Raw genomic sequence first — 7155 nt, 5'->3', positions numbered from 1 at the left:
AAAAAAAGTTATTTTTCGAAGTTGTAAATATAACAGATTATTGGGGTGCAATTTACATGAAAATACTATTTCAGTATTTCTACAACAAAAAAAATGTTTAAGTATTTTTATTTTTTTTCATTTGTTTGTAATTATTTAGATAACACTTTATTTGGTAACACTTTCATTTTACAATATCCTTGTTACATATGTTACATGTACTTACCATAGTAATAATAGTAAATTATGCATAACTACATGCAACTAACCATCAACCAAATTCTAATCCTACCCTAACCCTACAGTAAGCATATGTAGTTGCTTAATATTTCTCAGTACTTAAATATATAATTACACTGTAACAATGATACCCTAAAATAAAGTGTAACCCTTTATTTTAAGGTGACGTAGTTACACTTTACTATATACTATAGTAATAAATTATGCATAATTACAGGTAACTAACCCTAACTCTATAGTAAGTACATGTAGTTAATTAATATTACTATTTGAGTAAGCACAATGTATCTACGTCACCTTAAAATAAAGTGTAACCATTATTTGTGAAATTTACTTGCAGTTTCTAAGTGAAAATTAGTGTAAGCCTTGTGTTTTCTTTTAGAGATCTTATATGTAGGTTATGTGACCAAACTGAATCAGAGATAAGACATCTATCAATATTAATTCCAGTTCTACAATTGGAAAATTCTTTCAAAAGAGAGTTTTTAGGGGTGCACCTCAACTGAATCAGCACAAGTGCCCCGTAATGAACAGTAAAATCCCCAGCTGCACACTGACAAATGCGCTTTCATGAGAATCCAGGTGATTTTACCCTAAACCTTTCTTAATCAGTTACGCTAGACAAAGTGCACATGGCCCTCTGGTGCATTCCAATTTCCAGACATCTATATGGAAGATTTTCACTTATTTTCTGTTCCAAATTTACATCAGTCAGCAGAGTTCAAGAGAGGATTTCCTACACCTCACTATGTTTTATGGCCCGGGGCTCGCCTGTCTTACTCGCTGTGTAGTTTCAGCTATGCCTTTCAGTTGTATTATAGCAGCCTCTGGGCCAACCTGAAGCCAAATGGTCCTATTTAGGAAATGTAAAAGTTCTCTAACTTTTGCAAGGAATTATCCAATTTGCACCTTGAATAACTTTAGCAACGATTATCAATTAGCACCTTGCATTTGCTGTGTGAAGTGAAAGGTCACGTCCGTATTTAAGGCTATAATGAAAATGTCTATGAAAACAGTCTATTAATTAAAGTTTGTTTTAAAGAGATCTAATTATAGTTATAATTATGTCAATTCTAAATAACCATTTTGCGGCTTTAGCGTTGAATGTCAAACTTCATAAACTCCACATGTTTTGGTCATAAAGTATAAATGATGAGGCCTGTGTAGATTTCACCAATCTAATCTTAAAGTGGTAACATCGCACAAAGGTGTACCAAATCGTGATTTATGTACTAACATAAAACCAAAGTGAACATCCATAAATCTACTTTCGACACCATAACTGTGGCACATCAACCTTTCCTGCTGTGAATTTATAACGCTGTGGAGTGTACACATCTGTCATCGATACAATAGAGAAACATACAGTGCAAACTCACTTTGAATGCCGTCTGATGGAATTGAAAGAGCATTTAAAGTGTTTTTAGCACATTTTTGTTACAATATTTCAAAAGTGTCAAAAATAGACACAAAAGTGCCGATTGCCAAAATGTTGAGGATTAATACATCTTACTCCACTCTGTTTGCTTTTTAAAAAGGAAGCAACTTGTCACTTTCTCAAAAGAGCCGTATCGCAATGTGCTGGCTTCCTACTATAATGATGTCTATTTTAGTCCAAAATGGCATTCTTTATGTTTCTAAAGCAGCTATTTTGTGCATTTCTCCAGTTTCTTGCCCCAGACATGACTTTTATCTCCAAATGTGTCTTTTGTAGTGATGCTGTTATTGAAAATACAGAAATTATAGAATGACATACATGCACCTTCACCCAAGACATCTGTTGGAACTGATAAATTCAGTGAATCAGAACTGGGAAACATTGTCATATATATTGCTTTTTTTGTATTGATTGGGATAGAATGTGCAAAGCAAGTTGAATTGATAAATTCCCTTTCATTAATTTACTTTTAAAACTGAATTGTGTAATTTATGTGCCACAAAGGGACAATCTTATGACCTTTTTCAAAACAGCTTTCCTGAGCACTCCCGGACTTTCATTGGCTATAGCCATACTGTAGTCCCATCCCAAACTCACGCCATTGGTTAAGCTTATTATATATAAAATACACTTTAAATTTGAACACTTTAAAATATTAAAATGTATTTTTGTAACACTTAATAAGGTCTCATTTGTTGGCATGGTAACACTTTAGTTTAGGGTCCAATCCTCACTATTAAGTAGTTGCTTATTAGCATGCTTATTACTAGCTTATTGGCTGTTTATTAGTACTTACAAAGCACATTTGAATGCTTTATTATGTATGACCATATTCTGCATCCCTTAATAATACCCAATACCTACATGTAACAAATACTTTACTAACTATTAATAAGGAGTAATAAGGAGTTTACTTAGGGGAAAGTCGTAGTTAATAATATTTAGAAGTGAGAATTTGACCCTAACATTCACTACATTATGTATTAGCTAACATAATAGCAAGAAGCAATATACTTTTTACAGCATTTATATGTATATATATATATATATATATATATATATAAAAAGTTTTAATGTGTTAAAAACTTTGTGTTTTTAATGTGTTTTGCTAGTTCAGTGCATGCTAATATTAACAGTAACAATATTTGATGTGATGTATCAGTAAATGTTGAAATGAAGATTTAAAATTGTTGCAGAATTGTTTATTGTTATTCTAATTCATTTAAATGAAACAATAATGCAAAGTGTTACCTTTATTCATCCTTATGGTTTCCATCCTTTGTATGTTTTCTGTTTTGTCGTAATGTAAAAAGGACTTCTTTAAGTATGAACACAGCTGATTTTTCACCATGACAAATTGGATTATGATTTCAATAATACTAATATCATTCCATCATAATGTTTTCATGATTATGCCTGCATGAAATCTGTACATATAGTAGTGAGTGTAAAGTTCCTGAGAGCATTATGAAATTAGTCAAAAAAATAAAAATAAAAAATAACTTTTTAATTCAATGGATTATGTGCAAGCCTAATCATGCCATAACTGTAATTAGACAGGATGACACTTTTGACATCATCTCGACATGTAACCAAGATTACTTCTGACATCATACCTCTTATAAACTACATGAATCCATCACCAGATCAGCATTTTAAAGCAGCTTACATGTGTTCATGTGGTGTTTGGGTCATGACCTGTATTAGTTTTATTTAAGAAATCACTGTAAACCTGTTAAGTCATCAAGTGCCGATGGGTTTTTCTAACCGCCCCTGCAGGAGGTAATGCTGGACGCTGTTTTGGCCGGTGAAGCATAAGGTGCCCTTGCTGGGAAGTAGTATAAAATTACATTCCCCTTCCATTGCCTTTGGCAGGATGCCGAGGCAAGGCTATTGTCCCCTCTGTACAAAGCTTGCGACATGAAATAACACATAAATGAATTATTTGGTCAGAGGAGGGAAGCAGTGAAATTAATCAAAGGTGCCATGGCTCTATTGTAGCTGTTCACTCTTCTTGATAGCATTCTGCATTTGAAAAAAAAAAAAAAAAAAAAAAAGAGAGAGAGAGAGACAGAAGATAATGGCTTTAGGAGAGCCATTCTCTTGTTTTGCATTCTTACATTCACCTCAACAGAATCCATAGCCTTGATGCCTTTCAATGGTTCACTGATGTTTGATGCAGACACATGAACCTGATCCTTCAAATGGAGTTTTAGAAGACGTGTGTATTTACATCTTAGTTTTATGAAGTGCATCCTGTTTGTGAATATTTTATGTGGTGTTCTGGTAAAAAAACAAAACAATTAAAGTCTTTATCAGTTTCCCATAATTGGTGGAATCAGTGCACATCATGTAGCAAAGACGATTGAATTATTAGACACGATTACACTTTATTTTAAGTGTAATTACACATTTAAATTCTGAGTAATGATAATAAACTACATGTACTTACTATAGGGTTAGGATTATGGTTTGTTTTAGGGTTAGTTGCATGTAATAATGCATCACTTATTGTTATTACTATAGCAACTATGTAACGTGTAACGGAGTAAAATAAAGTGTACAAAAAAAAAATATATATATATATTGTCTGCGTCTCTCATTTGGCTGAATGCAGGATCAAAACCTAAATGTTTTAGTTATACTTTGTGAACAACTAGAATAGGAACTGAACAATCTTTCTGGTTTATAAATTGAAAGCATTTTCAAAAGTAAGCTTTCTTATGACATGATGTTCTGCTGGGCTTCGTGCCAAACTCTAGTACTGTTGGTGTGATTTGCCTAAGGTGAATTAAATTAATGCAACAAGAGGTTAAATATATAGTTTGTAGGTTCCCTTGGTAAGCATTTGGGAAAGTAAATAAATGCAGGTAGGGAAATCATCTTGTTTACACTACAGGCTGTATAATTATTCTGTAAGAAATAGGATTGAGATGATGATTTCAACAAGAAATCCCTTCCGATGCCATTTCTATTTCTCATACTGGTACAGTGTATATTGCCCAAATTAAATAGCTAAAACAAGGGTTTGGGCTTGGTTGGTGCCATCTCGAAGGATAAGCATAAAATAGGATGTCTTAAGGCCCGTTCACATCAAAGATGATAACTATAACTATAAAGATGTAGTTCTAAAAAAAAATCTAAATATAAAGGTTAGAAAAGAAAGTCCACACCACAACTATAACGATAATGGCACAGAGAAACATCATTGGAATCATTTATTTTGTTCCAGCAGGTGAATGGTTAAAATTGACAGCCAATCAGAATCCATCCTACTTTATAGCATTTAAAGTGGCAGAGACAAAACTGCAGCACATGCTTTAATAAACAGAACGACATCGCACTGGTGTGGGCGCTAATATAGTTATTGTTATAGTTATCTTTATAGTAAGCATTATTGGTGTGAACAGGCCTTTACAGTTCATAAATACAAATCATTATTGCATAAGGAAAGGAAAAAGTACTTAGAAACTTGCGTACTTAGATTTTGAAAATTGATGTGTTGAAATTGCACTAGAGTAGCCTAGATGAGAAGTGCTTGTGAGTCTACATTTGCATAAAATGCCCAATGTTCTCCTCTTATGTGAACGAATTCAGGTGTTATTTACCTCAATGAGGATGTTAGGGTAATGCTAGGTTGTCAGTTTGTTAAGAAGGGCCACATCTTGGTGGAAGAAACGGTCTTGTTTTTGCTTTGAACATCCGAAAATCCAAGACTGTGAAATAGAAGGTGGAAAATATAAAAACAAAGGGTTGGAATCGGTTCCTGTCTGGATCCGGTGACAAAAGTCCTTGGTTGGGGAAAAGGTCACATCAGTGATCTCTGCAGCCGCCCAGATGATGTGATATGTTGTGAAGTGGTTAATGTTGCTGTATTCCTGATTAAATAAATGTAGCCTTAGTGCCTTAGCCTTTATAAAAAATACTGACCCCAAACAGTACAATATATAATCATGAAATTATTAATAAATCAGAAAATAATAGTATGTGTCATATATATGACACATACTATTATTTTATGATAATATATATAATTGCATGGGTAGGCTCACCGTTAAGATCAGTTTCATGCTAGAGAGCTGAACTCCTTTATTCACAGTGTTCTCTCTCTAAAAGTAGAAACAAAAATAAATATCAAAATAATATATATCTAAATGTATTTTTATTTCAGCTGTTAGTTTATATGTAGGGTTAGCCTGGTTTACACCAGACCCTTCTCAGCTGTAACTGAGAGTTGGTCTGGGGAAGCTTCATTCACATCCCATTTCCAAAGGGGCGTCACCAAAGGACGTCGCTCAAATGCCTCTAGGCGCAATTGGATAGACCTAAAACCAATCAGAGCGATCGTCATCGTGTAAAGCCCACCTCAACGTTTGTGATTGGTGCCAAGATTTGGAAAGATTGGAAATGGTCTTGAATGGGCTCTTGGCCAGACTGACTTGCAGAGCAAATCTAAATTTTCTGGAAGTTCATCTGGGTTTTTCCCAGGCTAATGTAGGGTTGTTATATTTAGCTCATTATATAAAATGAGTTTGAGGCAATGTTTAAATATTTAATTATGCATTATACATAGTGCTCATTTACGCAACTTAGAGAAACTTACAGAAGTTTATGGTCTCTTCTGGTTACACTTGAGCCAGCGATGGTAAGAGATTGACAAGTCTCCACAGTCTTCAGAGAGTTCAGTTCCAGTATGTTAGAGCAGCAGAAGGTGTCCCACGTCGTGTCTGTGAGCAGGCTCGTCACTCTTAATTAATAAGGCCAATGAGTATTTGGCCCTTCCAGGAGAAGTCTTCAGAAGCTGCAGCCCCTGCTGTTGGGGGAGCAGAACAAAGGAGACTGTGGATCCTCAGCGAGTTGGAGGTGTGCTTTCACAGACTCACACGCTGTTTCCCAAGCATCAGGAAGTCAGAGATCCACTGACAGATGGAGTCTGGCACAGCCAGATGGGACGGCTCGGCCTGTAGAAGCTGCGAGATTACTGTTTAAAATGTGTAGCCGAAGTCAATGAGCGAATCCTGATGCCGGATCTTCCACAGTCCAAATGCTGCCGGATAAAGTGCTAGCCCAAGCTCACGCTGTTATCTGCTGACCTGCCAGCTCTGAAAGCAGATTTATAGAAGGTTTAGCGAGGGGTCAGGGAAAGTTTTGACACTGGCCAAGAAGGTCTTCATGACCTTCATGGCTGCTGGCCTACAAGACATGTTTCCCTTGGCTTTAAGGGGATCATGAAGGTGATGCATTCCAAAAATTGTGAAACAAACAGAGTGAACCAAACAAAGACCATATGTCTCAGCTTGGCTAAAATTATTTACATTTACGCATTTAGCAGCACTTTTATCTCAAGCGGCTCATATGTACATCAGTTAATGCATTCTCTGAGACTCAAACCCAGGACCTCTGTGTTCCTAGTGCCATGCTGTGCTGTCTTCTGTCCCATCCATCCATCCATCCATCCATCCATCCATTTTTTTTAATTAACCTTTCATTTCATCAAT

Source organism: Leuciscus leuciscus, assembly GCF_965113295.1.
Source record: "Leuciscus leuciscus genome assembly, chromosome: 3".
Taxonomy (NCBI): domain Eukaryota; kingdom Metazoa; phylum Chordata; class Actinopteri; order Cypriniformes; family Leuciscidae; genus Leuciscus; species Leuciscus leuciscus.
Note: the sequence above shows the minus strand (reverse complement) of the source record.